General features: G+C 41.7%; 1 long non-coding RNA gene across 2 annotated transcripts in view; it reads right to left on the bottom strand.

Moving 5' to 3' along the window:
* The window catches only part of LOC117351496, an 86968-nt gene that overhangs the window by 5744 nt on the left and 67273 nt on the right, over positions 1 to 13951 (bottom strand). Inside the window, exons 2-3 of one of the 2 annotated variants that reach the window (XR_004537440.1) lie at positions 4605 to 4815; positions 3697 to 3908 (exon numbers count right to left, since the gene is read on the bottom strand). This is a non-coding gene — a long non-coding RNA (uncharacterized LOC117351496). Of the gene's footprint in view, positions 1 to 3696; positions 3909 to 4604; positions 4816 to 13951 lie in introns of those variants that run through there. The other variant, XR_004537441.1, reaches the window with a different exon arrangement.

Here is a 13951-nt window from a genome sequence, read left to right as displayed (position 1 = left end):
TGAGAGCAGGTTGTAGAGCAGCTCTGTGCATTTCAGCATGGGCCTCTGGTTTGGTTGACGTAAGGATGCTAATTGGTTTGTTAACTTCTTTTTATTTTTTGCAAAACATTTGTCAAACTTTGACTTTCTAAAATTCTGTTGATAAAAACACTAATACGAGGGTGGTTTGAAAAGTTAGGTTGATTAGATAATAAGATGCTAGTGACAAACCACCTGAAATGTGTTCCATTGTTTGTCACCAGATCCCCCATTCTCCACCTTTGAAGGAATTATAACTTTATATAATCCAGAACAGTACAATTTGTACCAAACCATGACCACATTCATTGTTGGTGTAATCATAAATTAACAATGAGCGTAACTGTCGGGCAAACTGGACCATTCAGGTTTTTATATGCCTTCGTCTACTATATTACTATAATAAACTTAATCACTGGCAGATGCTTGGACACAGGTTAAGCATAAAGGGTAACCCTAAATCTGCTTTAATAATTTGGTTCAATATCTAGGGGCAATAGACTGAAGAGGTATCCTTTCGATGAAACTCAAGCTTTTTACAAACCCATCAGAGATGGGTTCCAAAAGCACACTTTGAGAACAATTAGCCTATGTCTATGGCATATAAAATGAAAAAAATAATTTTTAATGCATTAACTTCAGCAGAAAGTTTTAACAACCCAGTTTATATGGGATCTGAATGATTTATATGGCATTTGAAATAGCATATGTACTTTCGTTACTGCAGTTGATCTTATTAACCCAGTCCTCGAGATACATCCAACCAGTCAGGTTTTCAGGATACTCTCAATAACTATGGATGAGATAAATTTGCTCATACTGCCTCTGTTGTATGCAGATCCACCTCATGCATATTCATGGTGGATATCCTGAAAACCTGGTGGGCCCCCCAAGGACTGAGAATGTTTACACATCATGTTTTTCCAGTAATCCTTCTCTAAAGATGATCAACACCTCATCAGCTCTAATGTATTGTAAATGCTCCTTTTCTGACAATTTCATAATAAAACGCATTTTTAAAAATTATCTACTAGACCTTGGATTTTTCTATTGGTTTTTTTCACAAAACTATTAGCTGTAATTCAAAATGCAAAAAAAAAAAGTTATACGTTTCGGGGGCTGATTGTATAAAGGGCCTCTTAAGTACCTAACTTACCTTTCCTTTTACAAAATTGTAGCGTGGTTTATAGCACCAGCTGTGGCGGTAGCAGCACTGATGCTCTTAGGAATTCTACAAGCATCAGCTGCCATGGCCGGTGCTAAAATCCACGCTGCGGTTTTGTAAAAGGGGGAGTTAATTGGCAAAATACTCTTAATAGGCTCAATAACGGCTAAAATAAAATTATTTGAGCGATAGGCGCCTTTTTAATTCTATAAAAGATAGGCACGTGTCCAGTGGCGCTTAGCAGTGCCTAACACCTAAGTGGGCATTTCTATGAGCAGAGTGTGACTTATCAAGGCGCGGTAGGGGTTTAACGCGCGGAATACCGGGCGTTAAACCGCCTGCCGCGCTAGTTGCTAACGCCTCCATTGACGAGGCGTTAGCATTTTGGCTTGCCGCGGGGCTTAGCGCGTGATGAAATGTCCAGCGCGCTAACCCCCATAGCGCACCTTGATAAAAGGAACCCTTAGGCGCCGCTAAGCGCAATTCTCCAAAAGCTTAGGCACCTGAAATGTAGGCCTTCAAAACCCTCGCCTACATTTCAGGCACCTAAGTTTTTACATAGGCGTTGCTAGCCGCAATGCTGTCGATCACTAGTAAATGATGCCTAAGTGTGATTGACATGCGGCCACCACCATTTATTGAGGCGCCACCCTTTTTAGAACCAGCCCCTTCCTGTGGAACCATTTCTCAAGTCAGAAAAATCTTTTTGCATAGACAAGACCTTAGATGGGGGAAAAACATAGTAATATCAGATCAGGGCAGATGAGGTTTGTACATACAGTGGTACCTTGGATTACGAGCATAATCCGTTCCAGGAGCATGCTCGTAATCCAAAATGCTCGTTTATCAAAGCGAGTTTCCCCATAGGAAATAATGGAAACTCGCTTTGATACGTTCCCCCCCCCCCCACGAGAACCGGCATTGCTCCCCCCAAAGGCCCCCCTGCGATCCAGCCCCCCCTCCCCTTGACATGATCAGGCAGACCCCCGCCGCTTCTTACAGTCATCTGGGCACCGGCAATATCCTGTGCTTGGTGCCGGTGCCCGAAGATCGGCCTCCTCTTCTGCTGGGCCTTGAGCATCTGCGCATGCTCAAGGCCTGCGAGTTCACGTTCAGAACGTTCAGAACGTGAACTTGCAGGCCTTGAGCATGCGCAGATGCTCAAGGCCCAGCAGAAGAGGAGGCCGATCTTCGGGCCCCGGCACCAAGCACAGGACATGCCGGTGCCGGTGCCCAGATGACTGTAAGAAGCGGCGGGGGGTTGCCCAACTGCGGCGGGGGGGGGGGGAGGGTGCTGGATTGCGGGGGGGGAGGATGCCGGATCACAGGGGGGGGGGGGCGCTCGTAAATCGAGCCACGCTCGGTTTCCGAGGTGGCCATTATGCAAATGTTTTGCAAATGTTTTTGCACAAACCGGTGCACTCGTAAACCAAGGTACCACTGTAATTTTCTGCAGGTGAACCTCAAATAATAGGAAACTAGGCAGACTTTCACCTAGAAGCCATATGTGGAGGGGCATAATCAAAACAAACATCTAAGTCCGTTTAGGGTGCTAGTCGCCTAAAGTCGACAGTGTTCAAAGCCCATTCTCAAAAAATATATCCAATTTTTTTTTTTTTTTCAAAAATCATCTACTTCTACATCCAGCCGTTTGACTGTCCAGACCGCCACTACATCTATCTTTATATAACACTGTCATCCCAAAAAATTGTCCAAGTCCAAAACGCCTAGAACAAGACCTTTTGGATGTGGGAGGGGCCAGAAACGTGATGGACTGGCCACCCAGACATGGCAACAGAGTAGTGTGGCACCTTGCAGGGCACTGCTGTGAACTTCATGTCCAAAAAGAGATGGTAGAAAAACCTCAAAAAAAAAAATCCACTGCACAAGCCAAATAAGTTCTCACACTGGAAGGAAAAGAACCTCAGAAACCTGCTCAGAATCCAACACAAGGTAAACTAGTCTGAGACTTATCAGTTCTGGCTTTCTATCATGGAGAAAGGAGAGGAAACAATACTGGACTAAGGGCTAGATGAGAAGGGACCAAGAGAGAAGGGGGGAAAAATGTTTAGAGCAGGTGAAGCACTGGCCGTGAGCTCAGGGCCCAGGGATTTTGGTCCAATGGTCCAGTCGACCCTGCCGGGGAAACTCTTCCCAACCTTTGGAGTGCTTCTCTCCCCTTAGGTGTGTCAGGATGTCTCTCCCTCTCTAGACTAGAAAGCCTTCCTTTTGAATTCCTTGCTCTCTACATTGTTAATTAGACCAGATTAGACTCATTAGCTTTCCCTAGCTCCTCTTAGTCCAGCCATCCTTACTCCAGTCCCCCCCCCCATGACCTCATGGGAATATTTCCTTGCTTCTCTACTGCATGAGAAATGGTCCCTGGCTGCCTGTTATACTATATCTAGATAGATATAAATACATATATATACTGTGTTTCAAATTATTGGAAACCCTTTTATTTTTCCCTATAAGACATAAATGGTCAGGTGTACAGTAATAAGAACTGACTCACAAATTAGTCCTATGATAGAGCTTTAAAAAATGATCATGCAAGAAACGTGAGGGAGGGCATCAACCTCCTTAAGTATTAAGGGGTTCACTTCACCTAATCCCTCTGAACGGGCTGCTTCACGGCCTTCCCCACCGGGGCCTTCCTTCTGCTGCGTTTCCGGAGGCCTCGGAGCTGCTGCACAAGGGGATGGGTGAGAGGCAAAGAAAGATGCTGCACATGAGAGGGGAGGGCCAGAAAGGAAAGAGGAAGAATGGGGTGGAGGAAAGGAAGGGAAAGGTGACTGTTGTACATGATAAAAAAAAAAAATAAGACATTCCCCGAAAATAAGCCCTAGTGTAATTTTTGGAGCACAAATTAATATAAGACCCAGTATAATTTTCGGGGAAACACGGTAGGTTGGTAGTCAACTCAAAGGCATACACACACATTGCAACCTGGGGCCCTGCTCTGCCCAAACTAAATCCTTGGGAACACCTAGGTGTAGATCACAAAAAGATAGGCATGACCTTATAGTGCACCTCCTTTGTACTCATGTTAACCCACACAATTTTATGTGTCATGCTAAAACATGTTCTACATGCAGAAAATGTTTCCTAAAATGACTCCCATGAGTCTCTGTACAGCATTGCATATAGCTGGTATTATGAGTCATCTTTCTCGCACCTAATAAAAATGAAGATACATTAAAAAAAGCTGTAACAGCACTTCTGTCACTAATTCATATTACACTATTATTTGTGAAAGAAATCCGAGCACGTAATTTAATGAAGTGTAAAAATATCTTAGGCTCTTAGATAAATGGATATTAATCTTGTAAGCATGTTATCACATTATTTGTCATTAAAATATTTTGGAAGAGAAGGGGCGTTAACAAGAGGAAGGATGCCATGCAGATATTATACTCACAGTATATTCATTTCTTTCTTGTTATAGATATATTAGACTATTCCAGGCCTCTATAGATTCGGTAACTAGAATTTCATTTTCAAATCAGTCAGGTGTTGCACAAAAACATGTCCCTCTGGGTACACTGAGATTGAAATCCTTGACCTTTGGTTCCACTTTAATAGAGAACGTCACACCACATTGACTTGATGTATGAGTGTGGAAGAAAAACCTGGAAGAAACAAGGAAATGTTAGTAAGAGAAACAGGGTTTACAATGTGATATTCTTCAGTAAACAGTTAACAGAAAATCCAAATACATGAGATAATTTAAATTCACTTCAACAAATTTCTTTTCCTTTACTTCACTCTTATTAATTTAGAATCATATGTCCTAGAGTTAGAAAACTATTGACATTAATTCATAAACTCTGTAAATGAAGCTTTCTGTTTTGATTGTAATAACGTTCTACTAATACTATTATTTCTTATTATCCAATTCTTATTTTCTGTGATAGCGTGGCATTTTTGACTACTGACATGGTGTGCTCAACTTGCCTATCTGTTCCTTATTTGAGATTGAGTTTTTATTTAAAAAAAAAAAAAAAATATATATATATATATATATCCTGTAAAAGAAACCTAAAGTGGGTGGTATATTTATGTGTGCTGATGTGAATTTGTCAGAAGCTGCTAATTGGAAATCTGGTGTGTTATCAGGGGGCATATTTGTGTTGTCTACCATGGGGAAAATGTTGCATAAAGAGGAGGAATCTCTCCACCAGGCCTACTTCCCTTTCCTGAACAGACGTCTGTCAGTGTTTGCCTATCTTAATTATCAACATTTTTACTTCAACCTGATAGCATTCACCATAATGTACTGCTTGAAGCATTCTGGTGGCCTATGCACTGAGGGACCTCATTACAAAACTGCAATTCAGTTTCTATATGAGGACATTTCTGGCTTTTAGGAGAAGACAGCTGCGATGCCAACCATGGCCATGCATTTTACTCTTAAATTTTTTTAAAAAAAGGAGTAAACTTGTAGAATGTTAACCTAACTTAGGACCTCATATGTCCAGGACGTTACTCAAACTTTTGTCATGCCCTTACTGGGGTGGTGTATTCATCATCGGTCCTCTTTATGAAATTTCCATGTTTTCTCATTTTGGTTATACCACCAACATGATGTGGGTATGTGCACTTCACACCACATCATATAAGCCAGATTTCAAGCCTTCATTCTGTACAGATGACGCAACACAGCCCCTGAGAAAACTAAGGAGTGAAACAGTTGAGTACCCGTCAGGCTAAAGTTAAGTGCTTCTTCAATTACACTTGTTTGATACACACATCATGTTGGTGGTATAGCCAAAATGAGAAAACAGAATGAACACCCACCATAAAATACCCATCACAAAAAATGCATTGGAATGGTTTTGTGGGGAAGATATGATCCTACTTGTAAGCAGGAATGATTTCATTATGAACTAAGTTGTTTTAAAAAAAATAAAAATTGTACTAAGTAATTGTACGAGATATGTTTTTAGACAAAAGTCAAACTGAATTAAAAGTAAAGCACAATGGATTCGTGGAAATGCTCTCTAAATCCTCTTAAACACTGCCAAATGGTATAAAAGTATTTTCCAGTTACTCTAGGGAGGCTCTACTCCGTAAACCATTTGATGTTGCATGAACCCCAGTGGATTTCAGTTGTCATCATGTTCACTGCAAAATGTAGACTTTCTCCCAGGGCCACTGTGAAAAGCTGCTGAATATTTATTTCTCAGTGCATCTGGGGATTACAATCAGAAGTGGATTTCCTCAGACATGAATGGCATTTTCTGGATATCTGCTCTGGATATTGACTCAAATACAGCCCTGCTGAGAGGGGCCTGGCAAACCCAAAGCAATTTCTCACGTCTTTGTCAACGGGTTGTCAAACATCTTTCAAAGAAGTTCACCTTTCCCTGTTTACAATATAATCCAAATTATCTTCTATCAAAAGTACACTCCGTACTCCATTGTTTGTGAGATTGTTTGTGAGATACAGATTGTTTGTGAGATACAGATGTTTAAAGTTTTATAAGCCGCAATAAACTCTTTGGACTATATTCTATAAATGGTGCCGTAGGTTAAGCAAAGGTAGGCGCCCTACTGCCGCATAACTTAATTGTTTTAATTGGCGTTAATAAACGTGGTAATTGATCGTGTTGTTTAAAACCAATTAAAAAGTCATTTTTTTAAAAATGTAGGCGCCCGTAGGTGCCTAGAAAAAAAGACATCATAATTGAGGGACCTAATGGTGCCTAAGGTCAAAGTAGGCGTGGTTTATGCTGAAAATAATATGCAGTGGTATGAGATAGTGAACAGCTGTGATGGTCTCATTTACAACTGCCTGTGTGTGTATCACTAGAAGTTGGTTGTTGGGTTTGAGCTTTTCACACATATATATATTTATTATTTAAGATCATAATTAATTATATGAGGTGATTAGGGAAGTGTGATTTGTGCTGAAAATGACCTTAGGCGCCTCTGAAGATGCGATTTTCATCAAACATAGGTGCCAGTAATGTAGGCCTGCAAAACCCTGGCCTACCTTACCGGCGCCTATGGTAGACGTGAGTTGCAATTCTCTAAACAGCCAGTGGCGTAGCAAGGATGAGAGGCGCCCTGCTGCACATGCTCCCCCACCCCCTTCCCAGATCCCACCTAACACGCAAACACACACACTTCTCTTGTATCTAGTTGGAGTTGTTGCTCGCGGCGATCCCCATCGGCTCTCCCTCTGATGTCACTTCCTATGCACAACACCCAGAAGTGACAACAGCGGGAGAGCCGACGGGGTCACGACGAGAACGTTGACCACCGCGAATAACAACTTCAACTAGAAGTACGAGGGAAGGGAAGGGGCGCACGAGGGGAGGAATAGGAAGAGGCGGGGGGCCGAAGAGGAGGAGGGTTGCCGGCGCCCCCACCGATATGGCACCCGGGGCACACCATCCCCCTTCTTACTATGCTACTGTTAACAGCACCTACACAAGATTGACTTGTGGCCGGAGCCATTTTTGGAGGTGCTGCTACTAAAATCCAGCCCTTTATGTCTTCTATCTTTCAGGTTATTGTCTATGGTATCCAAGAAATAATGGGAGCTGAAATAAGCAACTAACAAGGCACATTTTTAGGTGCTGAATAAAACAGCAGATAGGTAATATAAATATAACTTTTGGTAGGTTAAGATCCCCAAGGCTGGGATTATCTTATAAAGATCATTTTAATTAGCTAACAAATAATTAGGTGATTTGCCTTCCAAACCTTTGAGCAGCAAACTGCTTATAAGCAGTTACTGTATAGTAGTTAATGAAATTGCCTTCAAGCTCTCTAAAACATCTGTTACAATTCCACAGTACACATGAGATCATTTATCCTGAAAAAAAACATGTTTCTAGTGCTGAACCATTTTATAAACTTTCCCTTATATGTAAATGTATAGTGTGTTACCGCTCTGTTAAGTACGTATTCTTTGAACCATCTCAATTGACAACTTTTGTGGCAATGTCTTGTCTGGATGGAGGAATATCTTGAACCCTATATACAATTATGAGATTCTCAAAACAGCGCTGACACATGATTGACACATGATCGGCGGACATTTTTAAGGCTGCAATGTCGTTTTAAAGTCCTTAAAAGACACAAATCTGAAATAAGGTTTCAAAACTACAAAACAAAAAGACGACTAATAGGGGAATTCATCAAAGGGCACTAAGCAAGATTCCATAGCCAAGTTCAAATCAGAACTTAAAACATTTTTTAAAGATTCTTATTTACTCTTAGGATTTCTAAAATGCAGATCTATGATGCATCTTGATCCCCGTTCCTTTTGTATCTTCCTTCTTTTCCCTCTCTTTCCTATACAAAAATTGTATTTCATCCCCCTTCCCATTTTGTTTCATGTATAAGGTTATTCTTTTATGCAAATATGTCCATTTGAAAGATTTAATATTTTTTTAATATAAATTTTATATAGGCGGTTTATCAAAATAAACTTGAAACTTGAACCCCTAAAGACACCCTTAGCAGGCTTTGATGAAGTTCCCTCCCCCCCCCAAAAAAAGAAATCATGACAGAAAATGATAAAGTAAAGTACGGCCAGTGTTGTGGATGCAAAGTTTTAGGTATGCATAATGAGGCTTCATAAAGGAAGTGTTTAAGTTCGGAATTAATTGCTCCATTGGGGGGGGGTGTTTTCCGTATTATTTCAACAAATATTGAAATTTATATGGATGATGGGTTTTTAGAGTGCATTAAACACGTGTTTATAAACATAGAACGTACCAAGGAGAGCAGAGAGAGTGCGTGAGGATTTCAAAGGCAGTCGACTAAATGATTTATGAAACCTTGGTTGTATGATTGAAAAATCGCAGCTGATGTATTTATGTACACACATCCCTGTTTTTTGGCTTATTGTAGGTTTTGAGAGTTTGTTTATTGAGAGTGATTCTTTTGTCTTTTGAGTACCTTAGAGAAACAATTCAGAGCCTTCAGCAACACATGCCACGGTATAACTCAGCAATCAATAGTGGCAGCCATTCATTTGGCTTTGCTTTCTGCAGTTGTACAGGAGTCGGGCGTACATTTCACCAAACTTCTTTGTGTCAACCCAGTAGTGTACCTCTTGGCTCCCTCTCACTTTCTGCCCATGGCCAGACCCATAGGAGCCAGCTCTGGGGGTGCTTGAGTACCCCCAATATTGAACAAATACCCAGATTGTGTCTAGGGAGTTAATTTCTTTTGGGTTTAGCACCCCAATCATTTTCAAAAGTTGGCTCCTAGGGCCAGATCCAAGTTTGTCCTTGGGTCACTCTTGGCCTTAATTTCTTTTGGGTTTAGCACCCCAATAATTTTCAAAAGTTGGCTCCTAGGGCCAGATCCAAGTTTGTCCTTGGGTCACTCTTGGCCTATACATAAGAATTATCAGACTGGGTCAGGCCATAGGTCCAATTAATCCTGTTTCTTGCTTACAACAGTGACCAATCTGGGTCACACGTGCCTGACAGTATGCCAGAAAGTAGCAAGATTCAATGCCACTTGCTCCTAAATTCTACATATGACAACTAAAGTTAAATGCGCAATTACGTGCCCAGTTACAGAATGCAGTCAGTTGCACGTGTAACAATTAGCTAATTGGTGTTAATTTGGCATTAGCAAACATTAATTGGCATTAATTAGCAATTGGACAAGTAACTTACATCCCTGTTCTTTAAACGTAGCACCTAACTTCTCTCAAAGGGGGTATTAGCGGTGTTCTGATTAACCTTATGTGCACTTTCTAAATGGTTGCATTCTCACGCCCAACTGCTGCATTTACCAGCCATAGGCACGGTGTAAGTGGTCGCGCCTAATGTTAGGCGCCTAATTTTTAGCAACGCGTATCGAATTTAACCCTTGTCTGTCCCGCATGGTCCAAGGCGGTGGCAGCACATTTTCCAGGCATGTGTAAGATTTCGGTTCCACCCATCAGCGGTCACAGAAATTCCTGTTCCCTGCTGGGCTGTACAGGTGGGTTCGTCTGGAAGATATTTTCTTTCTCAAGGGACCCTCGGCCACAAGAGGGCACCCGCTCAAATTCAGGGGCGGAAAATTTCATGGCGACACCAGAAAGTATTTCTTCACAGAGAGAGTGGTTGATCATTGGAACAAGCTTCCAGTGCAGGTGATCGAGGCAGACAGCGTGCCAGACTTTAAGAATAAATAGGGATACCCATGTGGGATCCCTACGAGGGTCAAGATAAGGAAATTGGGTCATTAGGGCATAGACAGGGGGTGGGTAAGCAGAGTGGGCAGACTTGATGGGCTGTAGCCCTTTTCTGCCGTCATCTTCTATGTTTCTATGATGGGTCATTTGGCCTTTATCTGCCATCATGTTTCTATGTTTCTATAATCAGAAAGTTCTATGACATCACAATGCAGGTGTAAAGAGCCTTAGCCTATAGGAAGAGGAGATGCAAATGTTAAGAGCCTTAGCCAATAGGGAGAGGAGGAGAGAGTGGCTGCTGCAGACACCAGAAAGTATTTCTTCACAGAGAGAGTGGTTGATCATTGGAACAAGCTTCCAGTGCAGGTGATCGAGGCAGACAGCGTGCCAGACTTTAAGAATAAATGGGATACCCATGTGGGATCCCTACGAGGGTCAAGATAAGGAAATTGGGTCATTAGGGCATAGACAGGGGGTGGGTAAGCAGAGTGGGCAGACTTGATGGGCTGTAGCCCTTTTCTGCCGTCATCTTCTATGTTTCTATGTCTGGTCGGCACTGTGGCTGCAGTGTGTGTGTGCTTCCTGCTACAGTGCACCCATGTGATGCTCTCCAGGGTTGGACAAATGGTGAACTTTATAGGGGGGGGGGGGGAAGGATTGACTTGAGGACTGTGACGGCAATATGCTAACCTCCTGTAGCAGAATTCTATGTGCTTGAAAATAACTGTCCAGCAATACAGTTTGATTTGATTTATTGTACCCAGCATGATAATTAATTGCGTGAAAAACAGAAGCTCAAATTTTATGTACATTCAGATGGACGTATAAAGAGTAGATAAAATTCTCACTGTAAGGCTTGCACACCGTATAAACATGGACCCAGAAACCAATTATTTAAATACTTTTGAATGAACATTAACTCATGCATACGTATCATAAATACTTGGCTTAAAAAGACACAAAGATACCCAAAACTACTTGTAATAAAAATGATCCAACACAGAACTATGCTTCAAAACCCTTTCTACATCAGAGATCCAATAGGAATTACAATAGACCAACCAATTTTTTAATCATTAATCAACGTAAGCTAAATGAAAATGTTATGAAACTGTAATGAAAGTTGAGGTTGGCATTAATGATGAACCTTTTAAATGCTCACCAAATTATTATTGCATAATCTAAACATACATTTTCTCTCCACTGCAGAGAAGGAGTACAGTGAGCTAAGAATGCAAGGGAGCCGGGGTTCAAACTCTAGTTCTTCCACACATGCTTTCTGTGACCTTGGGCGTGTCAATTCTCCTCCCGTTACTACAGGTAGCACCAGCGGCATAGTAAGGGTGAGCGGCACCCAGGGGTGGTGGTTCTTCTCTCCCGCCTCCCGCCGCATGCACGCCCTTGTACCTTTTTTTTACTTCTCCAGCGTGAGCAGCATGCCCACGTCAATGTTGGCTCACCCTCTGATGTCACTTCCTAGGTGCAGGTCCTGGAAGTGAGGTCAGAAAGAGGGCTGATGCTGACGCGTGCACCAACCTGGTGCTGGAGAAATAAAAAAAAAAAAAGGTGCATGGGAAGGCAAGGGGCATCCGTGTGCAGTATGGAGAGGTGAGGGGGGTGGAAAGGAGGAGGGATACCATGCCCTTACAAAGACCACACCCTTAGGAAGACCGCACCCAGGGTGGACCAAACCCTCCCCACTACACCACTGGGTAGAACTTAGAGTTTAAGCCACTGGAGTAAGGAATTAACTACAGTACCTGAATGCAATATGTGATTCGGTTCATAGACAAAACCGCCGAAGACAAAGGCGCGTGCCGACAACTGAGCGCAAGACAGAAGCACGCGCCGAAGAAAAATAGTGTTTTTAGGGGCTCCGACGAGGGTTTTTGTTGGGGAACCCCCCACCAGTTTACTTAATACAGATCGCGGTGGCGTTGTGGAGGGTTTGGGGGGTTGTAACCTCCCTCATTATATTGGAAACTTAACTGTTTCCCTGTTTTTTAGGGAAAAAGTGAAGTTTTCAGTAAAATGTGGGGGGGGGTTACAACCCCCCAAGCCCCCCACAATGCCCCCACAACGCGCGCGATCTGTATAAAGTAAAGTGTGATGTCACTTCCTAGGCGTGGATCCAGGAAGTGACATCAGAGAAAGAGCCACGCCAGGAACATTACAGAGGTATGGGGAAGGGAAGAGGCGTGCTCATGTGGCAGTTGGGCGGTGGAGAATGAGCAGGGGGTGGAGCGGAGGATGGGTGCCTGCACCCTCACCAAGATGAGACTCAGGGCGGACCCCCCTCCCCCCCTTTTTTTACTATGCCATTGCTTAGACCAGGTATTAAGTTGGTATAAATGTTTGCACTTACATGCTAGGGATGCATATGTAACTTATGGTATTCTATAAATTAAGTGCATATGTGCGACCAGAATACAGCCATTTACACACATTCTTGTCTCTAAATCTAGGTGTTTCTTTAAAGAATTGCCCCCTAAATGAATTGCACTAGTGAGCACACAAATAATTTGCAAACTAATTGAGATGTTTCAAATTAATGGCAGACAGTCTGCTAAGAATTGACCTCAATGTGAAAATGAAGGTTAATATCCATTCGTTTGCCTTCCTGGGAAAGGCAGCCGGAAGGACAAAACCAAAATCAATCACTTGTTAGTTAACTGAACAAATATTAATGTAGAAACATAAGAGTAGATAACATAAAAAGAAAATCCCATTAAAGAGACCAGTTAAGGATCCTCCTTCCTGGATGGTTTCCTATTGTTTCTTCAGGTTTTTATGCTTGTCTTGCTCCTCTGTAGCTTTGTTACTCTATACCTTGTCTTGTGTACTAATTTGTCTTTTTATTGCTTTTATAATTATTATTATTATTTTTGTTGTTTGGATTTTCATACATTGTACAACACGAACTGTTCTGAGCACGTGGGAAAGATAGTTAAGAAATCAACATGTTTTCTTTGAACCCTCACAATTGACAACATTCCTGTCTCTGTCACGGCTGGAGAAAACTCATGATGAAGAGATGACTGCCTTATCATAGTCTTACCTATAATTGTTCTTTCCTTTTTAATTGATTACCTTAAATTCCGTTTAATTTTATCTTGGATCTTATATGAGGACTTGAACGAGATCTAAGATGGAATAATTTTTTTTGCTATTGGAATGTATGTATCAATGTTGGATGTTTTCTTTATTTCTTGGACCCTGCTTTCTGTACAAGTTTTACTTGATTGATTATATTTGAAAGTATATAAATAAATAATTAAAAAAAAAAAAAAAAGAAATCAACATGAATAAATAAATAAGCACAAAGGATGAACTGAGCTCAAATTACTTGAAATTCCCTGAGGTTTAAACTTGGGCTTTAGGCTTCCATGCATTGCCAGCTATTGATGCATGAAAACATTTTATCTTATGCCTGGATCTTGTTGGTTTGATTTGAAGTGGTATAATTAGCCACTGATCAATTTGTTTTGTTTTTGTTTAATGCCTGTCCTAGACAAGGATTAGAGGCTTCAAATGAGCACTTCAGAACTGAAACCAGTCCATGAGTTGTTAGTTATTGTGTTTTCTTGGCACAACGGTCATTCAAGCCATTAGAA

The sequence above is a fragment of the Geotrypetes seraphini genome, chromosome 18, assembly GCF_902459505.1.
Source record: "Geotrypetes seraphini chromosome 18, aGeoSer1.1, whole genome shotgun sequence".
In the NCBI taxonomy this organism is placed as follows: domain Eukaryota; kingdom Metazoa; phylum Chordata; class Amphibia; order Gymnophiona; family Dermophiidae; genus Geotrypetes; species Geotrypetes seraphini.
The sequence above is the reverse complement of the archived record's forward strand: the minus strand, read 5'-3'. Positions and strand labels throughout refer to the sequence as shown.